The sequence below is a fragment of the Amphibalanus amphitrite genome, unplaced genomic scaffold, assembly GCF_019059575.1.
Source record: "Amphibalanus amphitrite isolate SeventyFive unplaced genomic scaffold, NRLGWU_Aamphi_draft 000021F_arrow, whole genome shotgun sequence".
In the NCBI taxonomy this organism is placed as follows: Eukaryota; Metazoa; Arthropoda; class Thecostraca; order Balanomorpha; family Balanidae; genus Amphibalanus; species Amphibalanus amphitrite.
Window position 1 is genome coordinate 497,642 of NW_024881517.1, and position 25,607 is coordinate 523,248.

Genomic DNA, 25,607 nt, shown 5'->3' on the forward strand with positions numbered 1-25,607 from the left:
TGTGGGCGTTCGCAAGGTCTCTTTTTTATTCTAAGATGGTTGTGTGGCGGCAGGCTAAAGCCAAGACCAAAGCCATGCTGAGACAAAATGGCACATTTGTCTCGCGTATCCACTATAGTTCAGTGTGTACTACCGTGCAAATAGACACAGCGGGCCGGTGGCCGTCGGAAGCATTAGTGCGGCCGTGCCGTCCTTTTAGCGGCCTGGGCTGGGGACTGTCGGCCGGCAGGCTGGCGCGGAGCGCGGCGCCGCCGGGTCAGCGGCCTAGCGACACGCACTCGCTCTTCCCCGCGTCCGGCACCGCGATGAGATCCGGCCCCCGGCCCCGGCGGTGACGGCGCCCAGTTGCGTCAGATTCGGACCGGCCGCGTTAGGCAGGTTCGTGACTGTGCGCAGACGTACTTCAGCTGCAGCCACAGTCAGCTGCGAGCGTGAAACTGGGCGGTCACTCCACATGAATATCCGTTGACCGTGGACATCATAACTGCGGCTGTGATTTGAAAATAAGTTATTTAACAAATAAAAAGTTGGGTTGGATTAGTGACATCAATCCTGGATTTGATAAATTAGTCGAGTCAAAATAAATTGTACAATTATCGTCCCGATATGTCTTTGTTTGTGTTGCTGTCAACTAACGATCAGGTTCGTGAGGAATTCATTAGATTTCTTTGATCTATAAGCACTGACTGGCGAGCTGACAAAATGAATAACGAGTTGTTGGTGCTGTCAATCACAGCTAATCAGCGATCAAAAATCATGTTCAACCACAGTCAATCTCCTTTCTGAAAACGTTTATATCTGAACCTGGGCCGGCGTATCGCTTTGCCGACAATTTATAATTGTTATCGGCGAAACGTGACTAAGGACACGCAACGTGTTCTAATCGCCTGTAGTTCTTACGTTAGCACGCAACTCGGCTCGCTTATTCAGCCAACTCTCGAACAAAACACCTGAAAGTTGAGCGTTCGGGGCGAATTCCGGGCGTCGTGCCGCCGTCGGTCAGTCGGTAAAAACTGGGAGACCGCCGCGGTGACGGCCGTCGGTCGCCTGCTCAGCGGAATCGCTCGGCTGATAAGGCGGGCCCGGTGGCGGGGTGATGAATGAACCGACGACTGGAGGCCGCAGATAAACGGCCGGCCGTGTCAGACAGAGCCGCAGCTCATACATCCGCCGGCAGCGACAAAACGGTGACCAATTATGCCAATTACGGGTGTGCCGAGAATGCCTACCGCTGAGAACTGCCTCAGCCTCAGCATTTTCAATCACTACGATGGTGAAGGGGTGTATGCAGTCATAGCAGAAGATAGCCTACGTTAGACGAACTATTTCGTGAACAATCCCAATAATCCTACCGCACGATTGGACGGAGACCGAGTTGTGAGTACCGGCTGGGGTAGCTGATGGTCGGGTGTGCCGACATGTCTCTGTGCCTCCCGCGATGTAGATCGATGCCGCTGTTGACCTCGATACAAAGCACGCATCTGCTGTGCCCGTACCGTGCGTGCTATCCAGCTGTGCGTGACCCGTGTATGTGTGGTAGAGAGCGTCCATTGAGGTGGGATAGCAAGTGGTAAATACGCGCACCAGCGACGGTTTGTCGACAACTGTCTGGCAAATTCAAGTTCTGCCCAATGAAAGGACCAAGTTCTTCATTAGGATCGAATAGCGGAGAGCTGAGAGAGTCGGATGCACCGTGGTAGGTAGTTATTCACAAAGGTAAGAATACTAAAATTATGAAAGTATATCAAAAATGGTCTCATGGACAGTGTATGCCGCTCCTTATCTCTGCCGACAGCTGGCATACCATGCCGATCACCTTACTTGATCTGAGAGCCTTCCTTAGCTGCTTGGGGCACGAAATTTATGTGACAGGCACAAATAGCGTCCATTCATATAATCCTGATCGGGCCTATGGATGGGGCCAGGTAAGTCTAATTATGATTTATAGTAAGGGAAAATATATAAATAAAGATACCAAAAAGTCATATCCTGGTGGGGAATGCTTTGCGTCTTATTACACCAAACATTTCGAAAATTAATTCATTTTTATGGTAGGTATATGAAAAATCACCGAACATATCTGATCCCACCAAACATGTAAACGTTAATGTGATGATTGATGAAAGGCCCAGCAATATATTCCATTCATTTTTTCTGATAGGTATGCACGGAAATGCCTACTGTCTAATGAATTATCAACTTGCATTCTTCATACGTGTAACTCAAGAAAAAAAATACAATTACAGTTGTGTCTCAGCCTATTGACCGTGAAGCGACCTACCGAACAATTAACATCAAGCTCTTAATGTATCTTAACCCGCGCACCGACGGGGGTCTGCGCCAACTTTGTACCGACGGGGGGGGGGGCGGATGACCGCCCCCCCCCCCCTGAGATCTCGAGAACGAAGCAAGATAGCGACAAGCGGTAAACGGCATGGGATACGCACGGGCAAGGTCTACAATTTTTACAAAGGTCATTTTCAGGTCAGGTCAAAGATAACGTCACAGGGGTAAAAAAAGTCAAAATGGCGGCGCTGGATATGGAAAGAGTTTTTCTCGAATAACTTTCGAACTAGTCAAGATAGGAACAATCTAAGGGCATTATCGTGATCCTCTCGTCAATCCGCATCGAACGATATATATATATATATATATATATATATATATATATATATATATATATATATATATATATTGACCTCGAAAGGTCAAGATCAAAGTTTGACCTCAGGTCACGTAACCTCGAGGTCATCATGTATATCATTCGATGCGTCTTGACGAGCTGAACACAATGAGACCATCTGCGCGGCTTTATCTTGTTCCTGTACAGAGTTATTGGCAAAAAACCTTTGGTAACCTTTGATGACGTCACATGACCTTACAGCTGCCCAACAGCAAAACAGACCTCAAGGTAGTGAAGGTTGATCGTATATGAAGTCATGTATGGTACCTATATGGGACCATTCCGACCCGTTTTAGTGGTAAAAACAGGGGGTTTATTTTTTCCCCAGTTACTTATCGAGAAATTGAGGTCGAGAAATTGAACTGGCCTTAGGTCACCAATATCAAAATTCCGAAATTTACAAATTGTAGCTACTAATGACCTTATCCCGGCACCGCCTGGGCTATTTCCGTACCCACGACAGCCTGGGGGGGGGGGGTCGGATCCGACCCCCCCCCCTGTTATCTCGAGAACCAATGGTCGTATCGAGCCCCGCGAGGCGGCGTTCGAAAAGCCCTCTTAAGATTTTAAGATTGAGGTCAACTTTCGGGTGAAGGTCAGGTCAAAGGTCAAATTCTGGGGTTTTGCATGATAAGGCTTACGGACAGCGGAATCGATAGCTGCTGCTCGAAACTCACCAAAAATGACCTCAAAGACCTAGTGAAGGTACCATGTACGTATAGGGGTCATACTAAGTACGGGTCAAGGTCAGGTCAGGTCACGAAAGGTCACGGTTTTCACTTTCTGCTACATGGTCGTGCGACACATGTTTTATGGCTTATTTTTCACGCCGAATCCGATGGTAATGGTTATATGTGACCCCAAGTCACTGTGCTGGTGATAAGTGTGCATTGAAAGCATAAAAAAATCGTTTATACCAAACATAACTAAACGAGGGCTAAGAAAATAATCAATTTTTCTACTTTTTTATTTTTGACATGAAAATACCTTTTTCTAGACGAGCTTTGTCCCAGGAATCTAGTGGTGCCATTTGTTTTCACATGCGATGTTCAGAAGTGCCTCTAATTCGCGAAAATGCTTATGACGTCACCATGCTCTATGCATGTTCGAGCTATATTTTACAATTTGGGGGTCAAAAATCAAGATAGAAAGTTGAAATTTGGGACATGTAATGTTCTATTAGAGCTCTATAGTATATATTCCGTTTTTTCTAAAATTCCAAAAAAAATTGGATTTCATTAGCTGTTTTCCAAAAAATATAGTTTTTGGAATTTTTAGGGGTAAAAAACGCATTTTATGGAAAGTCCGAGATAACCATTTTAAAGAACTCGTTGAGCTGCGTCTTTTCATGTCCTTAATTTGCAATTTGCTTTAAACCTCGATTTTTAGCGATTTTTTAAACATTTACCACTTTTTGACTGAAAACGCCATGTAGTTACATCACTAAAATCGATATATCTAAAAAATTGGAAATCTTTTCTTAAAAATCACACAGGAGACGTCAAATTGATGGGGGAGAAGGTATGCCAAGTTTCAAGTTAATAGCGTAAGCGGTTCATGAGTTATTCAAGAAAAACGGAGGGGGGGGGGTCGGATCCGACCCCCCCCCCCCCAGGCGGTCGCGGGTTATAACATTCTGCGACTTTCAAAGGCCTCCGACATCTACTGTAGCTCTGGCACGGTGACAAAGTTGCAAAAAAGTGGGTGGGGTCATTCAATGTGACCTGGTGACCTGGCCTTAAAAGTTAGGAGGTTCAAACTTGCACACCATGTGTAAAATTGATGAGAGAGTACGACTATTTAGTCGTACCAAATTTCGCGGCGCTACGCGCCGCGGTTTTCCCGCTATTCGCGAAAAACCTCAGGAGGGGGCGGATTTCCGCCCCCCCCCCGTCGGTGCGCGTGTTAACCCTCGCCCCGTTGGGGGGGGGCCACTTTGGCCCCCCCTGTGGTTTTTCCTGAATAGCAAGAAAACGGCGGCGCGCAGCGCCGCCAAATTTTCAGTACCTTCCCGGGCATCAATTTGACACCTTCAAACCAAATTTCAAGTCTTAGGTCACCTTAGGTCAGGAGTTATTGAGGTCAAACTGAGGTCATGTTCGAGCAAAAATGAGCAAAAAACATGCAATCTTGAAACGCTCACCAAATCTACAGTTATCAAGCAATTTCAAAGTTCTTTATATGGGCTAGTAGACAAATAACGGCGCTACAAAACTGCTATCTCGGATTTTCGAAATTTTGGGTTTTTGACCCAAAAAAATTCAAAAAATTGATTTTTTTAGAAAAACTAAAAAAAATCCAAAATTTTTCCGAATTTCGAAAAAAACGCAATATATGTGATAGTCCCTGCGCTCTTCTATATACATGCCAAATTTCAGACCGATATCTCGTTTTTTGGCCAAGTTATAGCGAAAAAACTGTTCAAAAATCATGACGTCAAATTTTTGAACTCAATTTTTAGCAATTCTAGACCACGTACGGCAAAACAAAGACCACCATTGAACTCCCCGTGACGAGGTGCATCGATTCGATACCCATTTTATGAAAAATATTAACTTTGAAATTTGACCTAATTTGACCTGACCTTGACCTGACCTTGACCTGACCTTGACCAACACGTGACCTAAGCTGGCCCCAAAGGCTGCCTGACCCACATAATCGCATTTGTCATGTAAAATGGACCATAAAACATGTATCACACGACACTTTCATATTGTGACCCCCCGTGACCTGACCTCTGTGACCTGACCTGGTATCAGTGACCTCAAATAGCAAAATATGTGTTTGAAGAACATTTCCCCATCGATGATTTTCAATGAAATGCATTTTACTCGATTTTACAACGCATTCCTTGAAATGCCTGTAAACGGTGAAAATTGGACCTTTGACCTGACCTGTGACGTCATCGGTTTGACCTAGGTCAATAAAATTGGGTCACAAGGTAGTTCCCTGATAGGGCTATCCAACACCGTTTGCCGCTTGTCGCTAGGTTGCGTGGTTCTCGAGATCTTAGGGGGGGGGCCAAAATGGCCCCCCCCCCCCAACGGGGCGCGTTGCTCGGCAGAGCCCAACGTGGCGCGGGTTAAAATGTACGCACAATACACAATTACACATGATTTTAGCATCACATTACGAAAAATACTGAGAAGTATTGCTGTGTACCGCCTGCACGCTCTACATTGTGCACACTGAAGATGACAACGTGACCGCGGACTCATCTCGTATTTAAATTCTGTGCGCGACAGCGGTGACTCAGCAAGACGGATTGCATCGGTGAGCGATCCGCGGGCTTCTCTGCCCGACCAGAGTCGGAAGGTCGCCACTCGGCCGCTGCTCGAGAGAGCTGTTGCTTTGGTGAATCGGCCGACTGATGGAGGAGCTCTCTCTCTCTCTTTCTCTACCTCTCGCTCTCCATTCCCCCTCTCTCAATCCCCTCTCACTCTCTACCCCTCCCCTGCTGTCGGACCGACCGTGACAGTCGGCGAACGGAAGAAACATTGAGCGTCCATGCCATCACGCACTAGAAAAACATATACCCGTTCGACCAGCTACTCTTCGACAGGAACGAAAGCTCCACGAGCATTACTGAGAAAGGCTCCATTTGTTTTTCGATCAGGAAGGAAATATGTATGTTAGAAACAAGAGGTTTACTCAGGGATAGGTTAAGAAGAGGTTCCTGCTGAAATACCATCGAAACATTGAAATTTTACAACACTAGCAATCCTCCACACTTCGAAGAACTAAGGCGGTCCTGTCAGTCAGGGAATCTCAGAAGGCCACCATCGGCTGCACCGCTTTTGACGGACGGGGAGGGGGCTGCCAGGCGGACGCTGTTGACGGGGGGTGCCTGGCCGGCCGCGATGCGCGCGTCGGGACAGATGCGCCGGCCGATAGGTTCCTCAGAACTCGTGACTGGAGCGCTGACGAAGACGGCACCGCAGCCGCGCGCGGACAGATGGGAGGGAGCCGGGAGGGGTCGCTGTGACAGAGACCACCGCGGCGGGAGCGACGGACCAGTGGCGACCACCCCCCAAAGGTGCCTGAGCGACCGCGGCCCGCCCACAACTGGACTGTCGGGCAGAGCCGTCAGCCACCGAACGGCCGGCCGGCCGACGGCGCCGGTCGGGCCGAGCTACAGCTGCATCCCGCCAGCAATGAGATGTATAGCCGGTCGGCGAAAACAGCGTCCTCCAGCACGCATTATTCACGATAGCGCTGTGTTTTGGCGTGTCGACTGGCTGGAGACGCCGGTCGGCCATCGATGTGACCCGCCAGAGATGCTCGCCGACTAACAATGTCCAGGGCGGAGCTGGACACCCCTCTCCGAGATGTAGTACACATTACACAGCAGCGTCGGGATTCCGAGTTGAAAGCCGGAAAAATTCGACATCAATCTAAACATATATTTTATTGTATTTCAGGCCGTTGTTATCAACGACACCACAGGTCAGCTAAGTGCATTCTGTATCCGAAGCACAATTCGGTATGCAGGTGTTATACTGTCTACCTACAAAAAAAGAGAAGAAGATCCGGCCAAAGCTGTCGGCAGGTGCAACAAACGAAGGTCGCAAAATGATATAAATGTATGGAACCGCACAATGCCATGCTAAATAGATCTTAGCTAGGCAGAAACGGTGTGCTCCTGAATTCAAGAGTAGCAGGGCAACTTCTTATCGCTAGCTGACCGCTGTCAAGCGATAGCATCAATCATGCAGGATCAGGAGAGGTCAGCATCAACCGGCATCTGAATCCGGGTGACCATTCTATCGAGTTCATAAATGATAACGGTATTATGCAGTTACAGCACTCAATCGTTACATTCAATATTTGTATATGTAGTTGTAGATCATCGCAAGCGGATGGTCTTCGGAGGCCAAGGTGCATCTCTCGGCAACTCTGAAAATCTGATTTTAGTGTTGCCGACATCGCAACGGATTATCGGCATCGTGGATATCCCTAATGGGAAGGAACTGTTGCAGAGGTCAAGCTTTATATTGAACAGGGTTTCTTTCTAGTTTATGGTTTGACAGTGTTGTACCTGACAGTTGTTTCGTTTACCGTTGGCTGCTGCTTGGCCTAATGTGGGTGTTCGTTAGGGGCCGTTCACAAGTCATGATCTATTCGCCGTGACTAATTTTCGATTATGGTAGTGAAAGGCGTGTCAAATGATAAGAGAAAGATGACACTTGACGTCTCACATTATTTTTCGTTCTATGCGTAATCTTGTTTCATGTCACCAGTCTGTCTGGTCCATTTGCCACGGGTTCCAGGTTTTAATCGGCCTGATAATTAGACAACTATATGGCCTTCAGTACTGCTTGAGCTTATAATTAGCAGAATAGCCACTGCAATATGGCTGTGATAAGTCCACAGTTATGTTCTATTGTAGGGTTGATATGTTTGTGACAGCCACTGTACCGAGAAAGCTACCCTATCAATGCATATCCAACTTATACTGAGTGGGCTAGCCACCAGTGAGATCTAGGCACACTGCTAATCCCATGTCCTGCCAAATTAAATGTTGTCACTTTGATTCAAACGTCACCGATTGCTTATTGAATGAAGCGCCGCGGCGGCGAACCAATATTTTTCTCTGCAGCCGCCTTTGCTGTGCTCTGGCCTTTGACGACAGGCTGTTTGTATAAGCCACACGTGTGTTTGGTCTCGGTAATTTGTTACTGAATGCACCCGACTGTGTTGACGATTTACTCGATTCTGCATACTCAACAACATTATACAGCGGGGAAGAGGCAACACATCGCGGCCTAAACGAATTTACCGCAGCGCATTCAGCGGCGCTGCGACAGTGGCAGTCGGCGGGCGGGGATTGGGTTAGGGCTGACTGCCGGCGGTGCGGGGCGCGGGGTCTGGGGCGGCCAGCGGCGCCCGGCAGACAGCCCCGGCAGACAGCCCCGGCAGACAGCCCCGGCAGACAGCCCGGCCCCGGCAGACAGTCCCGGCAGACAGCCCCGGCAGACAGCCCCGGCAGACAGCCCCGGCAGACAGCCCCGGCAGACAGCCCCGGCAGAAAGCCCCGGCAGACAGCCCCGGCAGACAGCCCGGCCCCGGCCCCGGCAGACAGCCCCGGCAGACAGCCCGGTCCCGGCCCCGGCAGACAGCCCCGGCCCCGGCACCCGGCAGACAGCCCAGCCCCGGCGCCCGGCAGACAGCCCCGGCAGACAGCTCCGGCAGACAGCCCCGGCAGACAGCCCCGGCCCGGCGCCCGGCAGACAGTCCCGGCAGACAGCCCGGCCCCGGCGCCCAGCAGACAGCCCGGCCCCGGCGACCTCGATCGGCGGACAAAAGACGGCCACTGCGCGTCGGCCACGGGCCCAATCCTCCCTGCCTGAGCGGCGAGCCCCGCCGCGGCTGCGGCTCGGAAGCTGTTGACAGCTCTGAGCCCGGCAGCCAAGGGCCGTCGGATCCGATGAACCGCCCTGAGAGCGGCCGCCGCCGCGACGGGCACGATCCGAAGAGGACGCAAATCGGCCCCTCCACGGATCACCGGTACTCGCTAAAAGTTGCGCCGCTCCGATATTAGCTGAGCACTGGATCTACCGGTTACAAGCAGGGTCAAAAGAGACGAGAATTCGTTTAGCTGAGGTGCAGCTACTCTCATGATATGCGCAGAGGCGTATGCGGCTGCTACAAATAGAATAACTAGTCCAATCCCCTTCCCCCATCAACTCGGTTGCGGAACTACTAACGATATTTATATTGGTGTTGGTACATTTGCATATACTGTTGAGTGTTGATAAATAAGCTACACTTTTGTAGACGTTTGTTATAGCCCTGTTGCACTCGAACTAAAATAAGATTCGTAATACCCGTGCATCATTTATCCAAGCATCAATGATTGATGACTGAGATATCGGAATGCGTTTAGCGTTCTCAGAGCCCATTAAATGGCTCGAAGTGATACATTAAACAAATAAAATTCTGCCTGATCAAACATGTGATGCTTACGTTCCAGCGATAAAACTGGTCGAAAATATAACGGTAAATTAATCTAAGGCAATTTCATCATTTACCAATGGTATTACTTTACATGCTTCATAAGCAGTGCACACAAAACCTAGTTCTGGAAGTGATGCATTATTAAGGTGACGCATTGCAACCACCTTACACTTTATAGTCGACGAAGTTGGATCTGTAACGGCTTTTTACTGACCCATACATCCCCAGGTTGACAGGAAATAATTGGATTTTACCATCAAAGGAAGATGACATTAAATTACGATTTAACACCTGCCAGAAATTGAGATGCATGTGCTCATCACACTTGACAAGGTACAGTGCTAAGTCATTCAAAGGATCCGGTTGTGTCTTTTGTGTTGCGCGTTTCGAGGAGCATCGTATGTATCGGCAAGTTCCTTGACCAACTAGGCATCTATAAACAATGGGAATAGTGAGAATACATGCGATGTAAACGGCATGCTCTTCAGTAAAGATCCCGTTAACATTTTGCGATCTATCTCCATTGCATTAGACCGATGCGGATAGTGCATCAATGGGTGATTTGCCATCCACAGTCAGAGGAGTGGAGAAACCACAGGGCACGGGATGTCAGCCGAGCCGTTCCCTCGTTTGGCGCGGTGCGGATCGGTATGTGAACGGGAGAACAGGCGCTGGTCGTTACCCGGCGGCGCACGACAGGTCTCCGGTGACGGCCCGCTGCTGACAGACTGCGGCCTGCAGCCGGACCTGTCACCTGACACAGTCTGTGTGACTGGCACAGTCGGCGGCACCGTCCGCCGGCCCCGAGACCGCGCGACGGCCACACCGCCACCGACAGGGCCGCTCCGCGGTCGAACATCGAATAACACATCGACAGAGAGCAACAGGTTCTCAGTTTGACAGCGAAACTCGGATGGCTGAAAGCTGAACAAATCTTCTCCGAAAGATCGTTAGCATTGCTCTTCCGAAAGAGAAGCGACCTGATCTCGGCCGTCTCCGTTTGACATTTGGTCGGCAGTCGACCAATCAGCACGGAGGGTCGGACGGCCTCCTGTTGTGTCGTCTGACAACACTGACACTGCTCGCCTCCTCGTCGTGGACGAGCGACCTCGGCAGCGGCGGCGACGGTAGCGGCGGTGGTGATGCGGCAGCGACAGTGAATTTCGCGCCGGACGCCGCGGTTGCGTCACGGCGACTCATCAGCGCCAAATGTGTCGCCAACGGAGCCGTAAACATCTGACCTTTCCCTAGAGTCGGCGGTCAGACGGACCAACGGCAGCTCGCAGAGTGGCGTCCAGACTCCTGGCCGGGGTCGAGCCGGACGGACTTATCGGACCAGACAGCCGCCGGCCGAGCAGTGCCGATATCCACACAGCCCTACCAAACAGGACAGTAGCCGGCCGGACAGGCCCGGTCAGACGGGACAGCGGACAGTGCTGGCAGACAGAAGGCCCCGCCGGTCCCCAGCCGCGGACCCAGGCGCCGCTGTTTGACGGCGGAGATGGCCCTGCAGCCTCTGTGCCGTCCCTGACTGAGCCTGTTTATAAACCATCACTGATGCAACAGGATACGCCAGCAGAAATGAGTAATGTCTCAGATGACGTCGACTACAATTTAGAATATCTTTGAACAACCTGCAAATGATCCTTGACTAGATTAGGCAGCGGAATAAATTGAGTTTGGTTTCGTCACCCTCTCCCCCTGCACCTTTCCTTCCCTCCTCCTTTCCACTCTCACTCTCTCTCTCTCTCTCTCTCTCTCTCTCTCTCTCTCTCTCTCTCTCTCTCTCTCTCTCTCTCTCTCCCTCTCCCTCTCCCCCTCCCTCCCTCCCTCGCTCCCTCCGTCTACCTCTTTCATCTCTCTTGTTCTCCCTTCCTCCTCTCTCAAAATCAAGCTGTCCTAGTATCTGTTGCTGGATGGCGCCAGCTGTCGAAAGAAGCATGAGTGATAGGAAAAGCAGGATGAAGACAGAATCTCATATGACACTTTCCACAGTATCTTGACATACCATAAAATATTTTGATTTACTTTGACATTTACAACATATCCCAAGTCAGGCAAGGGTAGCATTTAAAAGGTCACCCCACAAATTACAGATCCGATGGACTGGTGGCTCAGGCCGGTGGACCGGCTGGATTCCTCTATATGGACGGCCGTCGGACGGGATTGTCGGGAGGTCCCGGGCCGCTGAAGCCGTCTCTCTCCGGGGCGGGCACACGTCAGCGCACCTGCCCGACCCGATCACGACCAACAGCGCCGGTTGGCCGCGCCGCCGCCCATTAGCAATGCACATGAGCCGGCGGCGGTGCAGCGGGGAGCGCCGGCGGCGGCCCGTGCCCACACCCCTCGGCGGGCCGGGCGGGCCAGCCGGGCCGCTGTCCGCCGGCAATTTGTGGGCCGGCGGCGGGCCGTCCCTCAGTGGGCTACCAGAGCCGGCACGGAGCCGACCGGCCACAGCCACCCGGCTGAAACACGACACTGGCCGCAGAATAAACAAACCCGGCCACAGCAACGTTTTAATTTGTGGCGGCAACGACTGTATGCAACTATGGACGACATCAACGTTTATCACCTAGCCGTCGCCGCGCCGGGCCGAGGCAGGATGGTATTAGTCAATAGCACCGTATCAGCTTGCAAAGCGCGCCGAAAACATACGGGCTATGTACTGACGCGCTTAGCTGCCTGCTCCTCGAAAGTTCATTGTGTTGTATATTTACCTGATTAGTACCTGAGGAAATACCTCAGAGACTACCGTATCTGATAAAACCCAGCGATTCCCTCCCTCACAGATGCGCTGATGTAAGAAAAAGAATGTGCTAGCACCTATATTATTGCATTATGCATGACGAAGCATTAGTCATATACGCCGTCGGCTTCCAGCCGGCCGGCTGTCAGTGGCTGCTGCGGCGTAAATTGAGCCGTGCCGCCGCCGGCCTCCATTGAGCGCCTGTCTGATACAGCAGTGATAAGGCGGCTAAGACGGCCATTACCTCAGCCGCAGCGTGAAATAAGGAGAGGTGTGATGTCACGTGCTCACACGTCACTTGTCAGCTGAAAAGTCACAGCAGGTCCTCAACGTGGAAAGAGGTCCGGGACCGAGCCGCTTTGCTCCGCATTATAGGGGAGACCCGGGAGGTATGGGCTGGTTTTGTGAAAAGACAATTTTCTTCCAGTGGGCAGTGACTAGACCCGGTTTTTCACTCTGTGCACGTGAAATTGCCTTTTGCCTGCAAAGTGTGCCTGATATTAGGCATCTGGGATCAACTATTTTGTCTGGAGATAGCCTTCAATAAATAATGTGCTTTTTCGATCCATCAAAATACACCGGGAGGTATGGGCCATGGCCCGGGAGGTATGTGCCGGTGCCATGTTTCATATTCTTTTCTAGACAATGAGAACAATAATCGCAGCTGGTATCTACCTTGATCTCTCTTAGAGCCCAGGAACCGCATAAGCGGTCAACAGCTTACTTAATGGAGGTCACTTGGGCACATATGTATTTTGGTAAACTCAATCATGCACCATGAAATAAAATAAAGAATAATTTTACGTTCGAATCAAATTTGAGGTTAAATTTTCAACCTTGCACGACAAAAACAAAACTTATTGAAGATGATACTCAATGAAAGCATCTTTTTATTGATTTAGGATCAACGGGGGTGGGTGGCCCGAACCTCCCGGTTAGGACGCCAGAATTTGCGTAGTATTTCAGCTCATAATCTTGCAAGAAAGCTTCAAATTGTCTATCCAATCTTAATTTGCATGCTTATAACCCGCGCCCTGGTGGGGTCTGTATAACGCGACCTGGTGGGGGGGGGGGGGGGGGGCTATTTTTTGCCCCCTCGTATCTCCGAAACTACTGGACGGATCCGCAAAATTCAAACAGCGTTCGAAAGGCCTGTCAAATTTGTCGAAGGAAACCAAATTTCATTGACCTCGGGGTCACCGATGACGTCACAGGTCAGGTCAAAGATGAAATGTTTCACCGTTCACGGGTCTACTAGGGAATGCGCTATAACACCGAGGAAAACGCATTTTGTCGAGAATCAGCGATAGGGCGTCAGTTGCCTAGTAGATATGTTGCTATTAGAGGTCACTGACAATACCAGGTCAGGTCACAGGTCAGGTCACCAAGGGTCACAGGTCAGGTCACATGAGCTCAACTTTACTAAGGTTGTGTGATGCATGTTTTATGGCCAATTTTTCATTTCCAACTCAATGGTGTTGGTTATAAGACTATCAGGTACGGCTTAGGTTACTTTCTGGTGAAGGTCAGGTCAACGTCAGGTCAAGGTCAGGCCAAAAAAGGTCAAATTTTAAAGTTGATAGTTTTGCATAAAATGGGTATTGATTCGATGCAGCTCGTCACGGGGAGTCTAATGGTGGTCTTTGTTTTGCGCTACGGGGTCTAGAATTGCTAAAAATTGAGTTTGAAAATTTGACGTCATCAATTTTGAACAGTTTTTTCGCTATAACTTCGCCAAAAAAAAGAGGTATCAATCTAAAATTGGGTATGTGGATGGAAGGCGGTAAGGACTATCACATATATTCCGGTTTTTGCGAAATTCGAAAAACTTTTTGGATTTTTCGACTATTATATCCAAAAAATCTATTTTTTGATTTTTGGGGGTCAAAATAAAAAAATTTCAAAAATCCAAGATGACAGTTTTGTAGCCCTGTCAATTCTACAGCTTTTATGTCTTTATCATTTTTCTGTATTTGCAAAGCTATAGGCCTAACAGCTCTTCCCGCGAAACCCTTTTTTGGGTCGAAAACCGCAGAACATGACGTCACTCTGACGTCATTTCCGGCCAACCTATCATAGCTTTTGGAAAAATTTTTGGTCACAATGTGTAAAATTGATGTCCGGGAGGGTACTGAAAGTTTGGTGACGATCGGCGCAGCGGTTCTGGAGATATATCGAAAAGTCTGGAGGGGGGGGCAAAAAATAGCCCCCCCCCCCCACCAGGTCGCGGGTTAACTTCATGTTAGCATTGGTCTGACATCATAAAACGAACCTGGTTCAAACTTATCACGAATTTTCTGTATGTAAAGTATTTTACTCGAAGAGGGAAAAAACGCTTTATCACCGCTCATTGCCAAAGAAGAATGAGGAAGATTTTGGAAATAGCGTGGGTTGTATAACGGAATGGCTGCTACCAGTTTACGCGGTCAAATGTGTAAAAATAAGCAGCACTTCTTCAAAACTGCGATGGCCCATACCTCCAGGGGGCCCATACCTCCCGGGTCTCCCCTACATAGCATAACGTTGAAAAGATGTTTAGATACAGATATACTGTGATTGGACAAAAAATTACTTTAAGCGTTTCCCGATTCTGAATTGTTTCATCATATATAAATGAAGGTAAAATGGCATCGTTCCGAGGGCAGATCAGTGGCGAGCTGGACGGAATCCCTCAAACTGACAGTTCTTCCCCTAGATGTCACTAGGTGTAACGCCTAGGAGGTAGACTGTTCCGCATGGCTTTACAGTGCGAAGAGTAGGAGAAACGAGAGAGAGAGAGAGAGAGAGAGAGAGAGAGAGAGAGAGAGGGGGGAAGAGGTGGACTATGAGACCGGGCTCGGCCCTGGTGACTGGCGGGTGGGACCTGGGCGTGGGAGAGTTCAGAAGGGCGGAGTGCGCGGAGTTGAGAGGGCAGTTCGGGGGCCGCCCAGGAGCGATTGGAGTGCCCAGCTGGCCGGGGCGGAGTCGGCCCGTCAGGGGGCGGCCGTCACGCCGCCCGTCACGCCCCGTGACGTCACGTCACGTCGGCGGCGAGTGACGGATGGCGTGTCGTCAGCGGCGTCACCGGAGCCGGCTCGGCGGCGGCGCTGAGAGAGTCGCTCGGCCGGCACCGCCGCGGGGCCGGCCGCGGCATTCCCTCCGCCTGAGCGGCAGTCGGCAGAGACAAACACGGCGCCCCACAGTACCGGGAACGGACGGCTATAGACTATTTCAATCTTTAATTGTGTCTGCCAGAGCCGGACGCATGCCTGACACGGGAAGCGCCCAATACAGTGGAGTCGGTCTGGGTCCAAACATGGAAAGAAAAAAGGCCTTCCGTGAGCCCCACCGCTCCCTAGCGCCACTGACCATCTCTCACTGTCCACCACCACCTGGCCATTCGCGATCCCCCAGCGTTCCCGGCCGTCCGCTCCGTCCACCCACCTTCTGTCCACCACCCACCCACCCCCGTCGTCCATCCGGCGGCGGTCCGGCGCGGCGGTGCGGCCGCCCTGAGCGGCGCGATGCCGCGGCTGGCTCAGCAGGACTGCGCTCCTGATCGCACGATTAATCACTGAGTATCGGCGCCGGCCAGAGCCGCCCTGTCGACACCTCCGCCGCGCTGGGGCGCCGATTACCGAACTGGCCCCGCCGCCGCCCGAGACAGGGACCGAGACAGGTCAGGTCGAACTGCGCCGCGATATAAGAAAGGAAAGAGGCCATGGGTTGAGTGGGAGCATAGCGCCCTGTCTCACCGAGCCCGTGTCTCATTGGCTCTGGTCTCGCTGACTGGCGTGAAAGGATAAGAGCGACTCCTATCGCACTGCTGATGGATTAATGCTGGGCAACTAGCCCGGTAGAGCCCAGCCAGGAGAGCTCACCAGTCACCGGGACTTACATAGAACACGAGCACGACATAATGCAGTGAAACCCGGCCATTCACTTCCCGAGCCCCCGCGACTCCCATTGGGGGAGCTCCAGACACCCTGCACATTCCAGCGTCTCGCCCGAACGGTGTAGTGAGCAGATTAACAGCTCGATACCATCTGACTACTAGCAGTTGCACCCGGTCACCCTATCGGCCCTGGCACACACCTACACTTCCTGCAGGCATGCAGGCGCGAATACATTGCCGGGTTAGCTGCATTTATCCGTCCATTCCGTTCTACTGAAGGGGATCAATCTGCATAGAAAAGTGATAATTATAGTCTATGCTTTTCATCTGGGCCAGCTTCTGTATTGCTACTGGCCTTGTAACCTGAACGGATAGGTGAAAGGCTGAAATTCCCACAAAGCAAATCTGTACAAAGTGCAACCATCTCAGAAACGTCGCCGGTGAACTTTTACTTGGATATTCGCAAAAAGACGATACTTGATTTTCTAGTTATCTGTTATAGGTCTGATTTGCACTTCATAGTATTTATTCGGAACCTACTTCAATTAATTAATAGATTCAACTAACTCATACAAAGTGCCAGGTTAAGTGAAAATTAGAGCCTACAGCGCCCACTGAATAGGTACAACGGCCTTGGGTACAACAACCTGGCACCTACTGCATGGTATTTAATCTGTTAAATACACGGCACATGATGTAAGAAGTGACCATATTAATATTTATTGCTCACATTTCTCGCCATGAGCACACGGTGTAAGTGTTCATCTGATACCAGCGATGTATTGCAGGCGTTACTAAATGCAAACCATAACCAAGTTTGGTACCTGCCATTATTAGACTCTGGTCTATTCATCATGGCGGATATAATAAAAATAAAAATAATCGATTTAAAAGCGTGAAGTCAGATGAGCGTGGACACGGCCGAGGTACCGTGCTGGAATGTGGTGCCTGCTGCAGTGTGCCATTGACATGCAGGACGCTGATTAGATACACTCGGTGTGCTTCCTTTCTGGGCTGGGCATTCTGTCACAGCTGACTGAGGCGTGCCGACCAGCAGACAGACAGCACCCGGGCTGTACCCGCAGTCGGTAGGTCTGAGCGGCTCCCCTGTGCTCGGGCCCCGCCATTTACAAAGAACCTACTCAATCCCCAGTGTCTGTAGAATTGCTGAGTACCCTACCACTTTAATGGTACCACTAACAAGAAACACATCATTGCTAACTGCTTATCTTGTTATGCATTTTTTACCCTGTAAGTGACAAGCCCCCGATTTAACTTTGGTGCTTGCTTACATCCGTTCATAGATAATAATTTTCTCTTGAACGGCTATCAAAAAGGCATCAATAACTTATATCGGCCCCTTTGATGTTCATTTCGAGGCCATTTGATAGACACTTTGGGCACCTGCAGTCACGCACTCCATTTAACGATAGCTTCTCTTCCAGATGAGCTCAAGAAGTGCCGACACGCACACTTCAAATACATTTGCCGTCGTCTCAGCAGTCACTTGCGAAACGTTTCTCCGGTTCCAGCAATCCGACACGGACCGGCTCGGCGAATCGGCCGAGTCAGAGCCGCCCTAAAACTCGCACCTCCATCCCATATAAGTCAGCGCACAAATCAGCTACCGAGTCTGGCCGCTCGCCGCCGGCCGTTTGTGACGTCACTGGCCGGCCAACTTGCGGCGATTGTGGCGCAACAAGTGCCGTTACCGTGCACGCGCGCCACTTTAGAATGCACAGAGGGGCTGGCGGGGCACTGCCGGCCTTCTGGTCACGCTGATAGCTCGTCGGGCAGCGCAGGGCCGGTGGGCGGCATAGATGAGGTGCCGGCCGGCCGGCGGGGGCGGCAGGACAGAGTGACGTGCCCGCTCCGCCCCCCAGTGAAGGACGCGGTAGGCACCGGACGGGGGCTGAGACAGGGACAGGTGCATGCTGAGCGGTACACACTCCGGTACACAAGGATGGTGGAGCAGTGTGAGGCAGGTGGCCTCTTCCTGTTTTGTTTGACCGCACGGTTTCTAGTCAGTGAGGAAGCCCTACCATCTGTCCTCGATATGGTGTCCTAAGCTGTTCGCAGCAAGCTGCTAGAGGTCTGCTGTGCAATGTGCATGTCACTGCAGGGCGGCGCGGGAAAGTCGCCGGCAAATGGCGACTGTCACGCGTAAATCATTCAGCCAGAGTTAAGATAAACTGCTGTTGTCGCGTGGCTTCTGAGCCGGCCGGCGGCTGCACGGGCCATCAGTTACCCATAGTGCTTACACCGGGTGGTCGCGGACACCGGATAGAGCCGTCGGCGCTTATTGATCTAAAACTGGTCAGCGCCGACCGCCGGGGTCAGCAGCGGGTCAAGAGGGTCAGCAGCGGGTCACTGGGGTCATTACGTCACCAGGGTCAGTGGCAGGTCAGCGTCAACTGCCAGGGTCAGCGGCAGGTCATGGAGGGGCCAGCAGCAGGTCAGCGCCGACCGCGCCGCGCCGGGGTCAGCGTTAGGTCAGCGGGGTCAGCGACAGCTCAGCGCCGACCGCCAGGGTCAACAGCAGGCCAGCACCGACCTCCGGGGTCAGCGGTAGGTCAATGGGGTCACCGGGGTCAGCAGCAGGTCAGTGAGGTCAACAGCCGGTCAGTGAGGTCAACAGCCGGTCAGTAAGGTCAACAGCCAGTCAGCAGCGCGTTTATACAGTGGAGACACCAGCGCGACGTTTAAGTAATGCTGTACAGAATAGACCATCTCATATAAGTTCAATCGGTGTCTAGCAAATGGCAATAAATGCATAGCTATTATGTCAACGAGTTAGACGCTAGAAGACAGCCTCACCTTTGATATGTGATGCGTTCCACTTAATATCACATAAATTGTTGTCCCATGAAGCCCTGGAAAAGAAGAAAAACGTTGAAACACGAACCCTAGCCCTGATCAATGAAGGACCTTCAGTCATCTTAGTCAATCAGCGGTCATTTCAGACTATACACAATCGCCGTTTAGTAATAGAATCGCTCTAGAAGGTCACAGGCGCATGGTGGGGCTCGATCAATGTCTGACCATGGTGCACCTCGCGGCTGAGCTCGTTTCTGAGTCAGCAGTTCGGACATACAGCGGCCGTCCATTCATGACAGTGCAGGGCCGCTGTGATTTATCCGCCGGCGCCTCTGTTGCTAGTGATGGACTGGGCTCTGAATGACATTCGAGCCGATGTTGTCTGCGGCAAAAATCCGGTGCGCCCCGGCCCGTGATGTCATGGTGCACGGGCTCGTGAGCAGGTGCAGCTCGCCGGTTTGGGCACGAGCCGCGGCCAGCCGCGGTCACCGCAGAGGCCGAGCCGACACACGGCAGGCACGCCAACAATCCGACCGCAGCAGCATGTGAGACGAGTCGCCTGGTTCATAGAGCATGCTTGTTGCATGCTAGTCTGTGATTAACTTGGTGTTGAACCTGTCCGCACGGGAAATTAGCATATCAGTAAGACGATTGGCAATAAAACAGAATGTTTTCTGAGACAACCATGGCGTTCTTGCCATCATCCTTATTGGAATTCTCGAACTAGGCTGATTAGTGAGAACTGAAACGTACTCCCGGCTGCCTCTGAATGATACAACACTCAGGCGAAAACGCATTGGCTGTGCATTTCTTATGGGTGCGATATGCGATGAGAATGGGATGAGAAACCGAGGCAAAGACGCAGAACATGGCAGATGAAAGTTAAGAAACTGAAGTTAAATCAGTCGTTCAACATAGTAACACTCTTCCCAAGGACGAAATCCACACCTGTGATGCTAGAATACCCCCTTGCTCTTTTAAAGTAAACTACCTTTAAAACATCCGCAATGTCAATGTTTGAGTGGAAGCACCGCTGTTTTTATGGAATGTTAAGTTAACTAATTATAGTATCCGCGGGCCACTTGTGTTGGTTCTCACTCGAGTCAGGTAGCGTGTTTCTACAAATGCGCAAACATGCTCCGCGACGGAAACACGCGTGACCCGTCCGACAAGCGGTCGACGCGGCCCCACCTGGAGAACAATGGGTGGCAGAGGGAGAAAAACTGACCGACCCCGACCCAACGAGCCTCCGCGCTGGTCGGTAGCGGAGCTCCACTTTGTCGCACCGCGGCGCCATGCATGACGTGTTTCTTCAAAGGTTAACGGCGGATCAGCCAAATGAAGCCTCTAAGCGCTGCCGTGCGCACCAAATATGGTCACCGGCAGCGCAAAACGAAAATGATTGAGCCGTCATCTGTCCAATACAGCTTTGGTATCATCAAACTGGCGATCGTATAAAAGACATGATATCTTTGGGTATGTGGGCCCACAAGAACTTTTGGCTAGAGACATAAAAATATTTGAAGCTTCTGCGCACTTACAATCAAGTAGGTTAAAAATACTGACAGTCGGTGACTAACCGATTGAAGTAAAGGGAAAAGAAAGAAACCAGAAAGGAAGGGGGACGTTGGACCGCGCCTGGCAACCACCTCGGCGTCGGTAGTGACCGACTGAAGACGTCCCCCGGCCGCTCGCGTCTGATGAGATTGACGTAAGAATAGACGGCGGATTCAGTTGGTCGTGTCAGTGTGTCTGACGTCGTCAAAGACTTGTTGCTAGCCCAATCAGATCTATCCTTATATAGAAATGTTGCCAGCTCAATAAGATCTGCCTTGCTGCGGCTGTCGCTAATGGCTCTGTGGTCATCACAAAACATCAGCACTGCTAGTGGTACTGGTGCACTGCAGGACCGTAAGAATAGACCTACAAAACAGCGCTGTTCAATGGAACCAAATGTAATCACATCCGGCAGGGAGTAGGTTATTTCTGCGTATAGATAACCATTTAGATATCCTATTATACAGCTAGGCGATTGACATCGTTATCGAGTCATACCGCATTGATTAGCCAACTTAACCCTCGCCGGCACAGGGGGGGGGGGGGGGGGGTTGATGCAACCCCCCTGAGGTTTTTCGCGAATATCTCGCGTAAAAAGCGGCCGATCGCGACGAAACTTTCAGTACCCTCGCATTGATCAATTTTACACGTTCCCTGAAAATTTCATGACCCTGACCCCAATGACCTTTGACCTGTGACCTCTTTTCCGTGACCATGTTTGGCCGAAATCGCGATTCGGCGTATGTCTGCTCGCATTAGCCGCGCGTTTGCAAGCTTTTCGTGGTTTCAAACGTTCAAACATGTGATTTGATGTTGCTCCCATACATTAGGGTGGGTGTCAAGGTCACCTGAAGGTCAGGTCAGGTCATTGACCTTTGGTGACCTCGGGTGACCTCGGTTCACTTTTTCGAGTTTTACATGTTTCTAGGCTAGTTTTTGGAGCTGAATTCGAATTTAGCAACCATTTGAACATTTACGAAGTAGTTTTGGTGCCTTCGTAATATGTTACGAAGCTGTCAGAGGCGGTTGACACGTATTACGAATACCCGTCACAACCCCTACCGGTTGACCTGACCTGACCTGACCCGACCTGGTCTAAATGCTTAAAAGCATCATCTCTGATCAAAACTAACACGATATTCGTGATCAGCACCCCGGAAACCACATAGCAACCACACTTTACGACTTTCTAACAGGTCCCGATTTTCCCGGTTTTCGGGTCATTGACCTGACCTGGCAGGTCACCCGATGACCTAGGACCTTAAAATTGGGTATCATCGGCTTCCTCTCGTGACGGGCAACACGCTCGTTTTTTTCCGCGAAGCTCTAGCTCGATCAGGGGCCAAACGCGAGGGGGGGTCGTACCAACCTCCCCTTGTGCCGTCGAAGGACGCAAAATGGCCTGTGCCGGCGAGGGTTAAAGAGTACGGTTCGCATTATTGATGATAAATTATAATAACCCATCACCTTTCATCCTGTTTCAAATAATCGTACATACAAAAGCCGGTCCGGCGACCAGCAGCGCCCGGGTCCGGTCCAGTGACCCGGCTGCGCCCGGGTCCGGTGCGGCGCCCGGCAGCGCCCGGGTCCAGTACGGCGACCAGTGCAGCGCCCGGGTCCAGTACGGCGACCGGCAGCGCCCGGGTCCGGACCGGCGACCAGCAGCGCCCGGGTCCGGACCGGCGACCAGCAGCGCCCGGGTCCGGTGCGGCGCCCGGCAGCGCCCGGGTCCGGTCTGGCGACAGCCGCCAGCCCGTGTTTGTCGCCGCCGCCGCTGGCGCAATACGTGTTCATCGCCGTCCGTTGTATACGGTCTCGGTGCGGTGGCGCCGGCTGTTTTCTGCCGGCGGCCGCCCACACGGGCCGCCGCGCGCGCGGAAAGGGGTAGTCTGGCCGGCGACAGTCGATAGTGGACGACAGCCCTCCCGGGGACCAAATCAGAGGCCCACGGGAGCGTACCGACAGACCGCGGCGGGGCTGCCACACTGCATATGTCACATGGGAGGGATTGAGCACACACAGAATCATGTAGGTACGCAGACGCTAATATATTATATAATATTGCTGCATCCCTGTCTTTGCTTCTGAAAGGAAGGCACTGCCCCAGATTGCCAGACATAACCAGTATGCTGCTAATACCGATGACAGCAGTTCAATTAAGAAAGATTTATACAATAGGATGAGCTTCGAGGGCAATATCAGATGTATATTCTTGGATAACATCAGTATTCTCTGCAGTTGCTATGTGTTCGCCGATAAGCGCATGCCTTGTGACGACAATGCAGTCTCTTTCTCGGATACATCCGGAATCCACGCGGATCCGGTATTCAACATAGCCGCGTCCGAGCGACCCTTCAATTACAGATGTTATCACCGCACAATAGAAGGATGTGCCCCAACACTGCAGCATATGCTTTATTTACGTTCCTTATTTGTTTTCCTTTCTTGGTATTCATACATTTCTTGCATCTGATATTCTTTTTATAGGATCATGATGTGCGTCAGAGACGTTGCTAAAATAGCTATGAAGGGAAATATTCACGCATAATTTCGCAAATCTCTATTTGATAAAAAAAGAGCAGAGGCCTCTTGCACCAAACTACCTAGCTAGGTAAAATCGAAAAACCGGTTTCAGAATAAGCAAATCTAACGGTGGTAAATTTGTTTGCAATAGCCCAATACATAATTCTACATGCGCTTGCTAAATTTTGCACGAAAATTATTACATTTGAGACTTGGACTGGGTATACGATGCAAAATAATCCAAGCATTGGTGTAAGAGGATTTTGGTGCAAGAGGCCTCTGATGCCATGCAGCGATGATCTCAGAAGAATGTCTTCGGATGATTCGGAATTTGTGTCAAGCAATGGTTTTATTTTTGTGGCTTCAAAATCTTGTAGTGATAGATGGGGCTCAAATTTGTTCCATGATTGTCTAAATGTTGGGGAGCTGATGATCTTTCTGAGCAGTTGCAGAGGCGGCTGGTGACGGTTATCGAATATTCAAATCAGCAAAATATTTGAAAGGATTGAATCTGCGACTGCCTACAGTGAACATAACAATGTGTCGCTAAACTCGTCGCAACTTAGCTTACATGATTCCTGAGAACGAGCCCTGAATTCAATGAACCTAGCTGAGCGACAGGGAACATGAACACGTTGATGTTTTACAATAGCCTTGGCCGGCGGCTGCCTCCGGCTTCCTTTGCCGCCGAGCGGCGCACCCCACCGTACGCGCCGGTGGCGCGGGCCCTTTATAGCGACATCAGGCACGCTGTAGATACGCCGATAGCCGGATCCGCCCGCTTACCGCGACCGTCGGCGCACTTAGAGCCTGCCGAAGACTCAGACACTCTATCAAGACATACGACCGATCCAGGCACACGAAAGGAGGCGGCGATCTACTCGTAGCGCTCAGTAGCCGGAGCGTCTCCCGCCCGGCGAGTTCCCAGTTTTGAATCTCTGCTGTGTGCACCTCTGCAGCCCCTCGGTGGTCAGGTTTGAAGGGCGCCCCTGAATGAGGAGGTGCTGGATATCAATGATACCATGCATACGGAGAGCGTCTGTCGACCACCGCCGGTGGTGACGGCACCAGCGCCTGACGAAACTCAATCGCGCCGCGCGCCCGCCGCCGTCTCTGGCCGGCCACCCGGTATGAATTGTGCATTAACCGGCCGCTGAGTCAGCGCGGAGCGATCGGCGATCGCCACTCCGACCGCACAGGTGGCGAAGGTGACAGACGGGACGGCTGACAGCCGCTAGGGCTGACCATCGCGCCGAGCGCCGCCGAGGGCCGCCGTACTACTCGTATCACCCCCGCTGCCGGTGGGTGGGCAGTGGGTGCTCTCCCCCGACTCCGCTGTGACCGGTCAGCTCGGCGGCGTACCCGCGGTGTGCCGTCGCACCACATGACCGCCGGCGGCGGACAATTGGCCCCGCTCACAGCGGCGGGGCACGCTCGCGAGCAAACTCGTCGCTCAGCGAGCCGCCGACGCCGCCGACGTATCGGCGTTCGCCGAATCCCCGGCGCGGCCGATCCGGCGTCGGCAGGGGAGGAGGAGGGGGCGATTCGGGACAGTAATTGGTCTGGGCATCCGGCGGCGGCGCGCGGCTCGGACGTACCTCACTCCGGTCACGTTCGACACACGGCCGATCATCCTCGTCAGATCACTGTCTGGGACCGACTCGGCTCGCTGTGAGTCCGGGGACGACCTCGGCTCCCAGAGAGTCTGGGGACGCGCCGGGGTCACGACTGCGGCCGTCACAGGATCCCAGCTCCCGTACCGCACTGCTAGAGTCATATCTTTCACTCAGTTCTCTTATGGGCGGCTATATATTCTGGGCTCTATTGAGTTTTCCTAGTGAAGTTGGAAGTTCCGAGCAGAGTACCCTGACCTGGGTTATTTCACTGGAGTGGTCCATGACACACCGACGCCGTCTTGACCGTATCTGGACAGTGTGAGAGGCATCGCAGGCTCTGGCGGCTCGATGAATATCTCCTCTAGGCTCGATGAATATCTCCAACAAGGGCAGATATCGGTTTGAAAGAGCATATCGCATCGACTCCTGACCTTTAGACGAGCACATAGCCACATACCACATCGACTCCTGACCGATGCGACCACCCATCGCCGAACCTGAAACTGGAAGACTAGATCCACGCGCCCAGGCGGAAGAGAAACGTGTCTGTCGCAGTTTTTATCATCCCATACTGTATGGACAGGATCCATGTCAAACAATGACCTCACGAGGAAACCGATATTGTTTATTTTAGTACCTGTGTAACTCGGTGGAGCCCGGAGGGATATTGTTCTCGTTAGACGTCCACATCACTGGTGTTTGATGTAGTCGCCTTCTGTCAAGCGCAGCCTGCTCCATACGGGCTGTCTCCACAACGTGACGCGCTCTACCGCTCCACTGCAAACGGCGCACCGCGTGCACCAGTTGTTCTACCTACCGCAGTGTAACCGGGAG

The 25,607-nt window shown here is 51.6% G+C and overlaps 1 protein-coding gene across 1 annotated transcript in view; it reads right to left on the reverse strand.

Moving 5' to 3' along the window:
* LOC122390825 (probable G-protein coupled receptor No9) overlaps positions 1-25,607 on the reverse strand; it is a 79,372-nt gene that overhangs the window by 29,412 nt on the left and 24,353 nt on the right. The window contains exon 2 of the mRNA XM_043384161.1: positions 19,078-19,133. The gene's annotated coding sequence lies outside the window, so the exon portion shown is untranslated. The remainder of the gene's footprint in view (positions 1-19,077; positions 19,134-25,607) is intronic.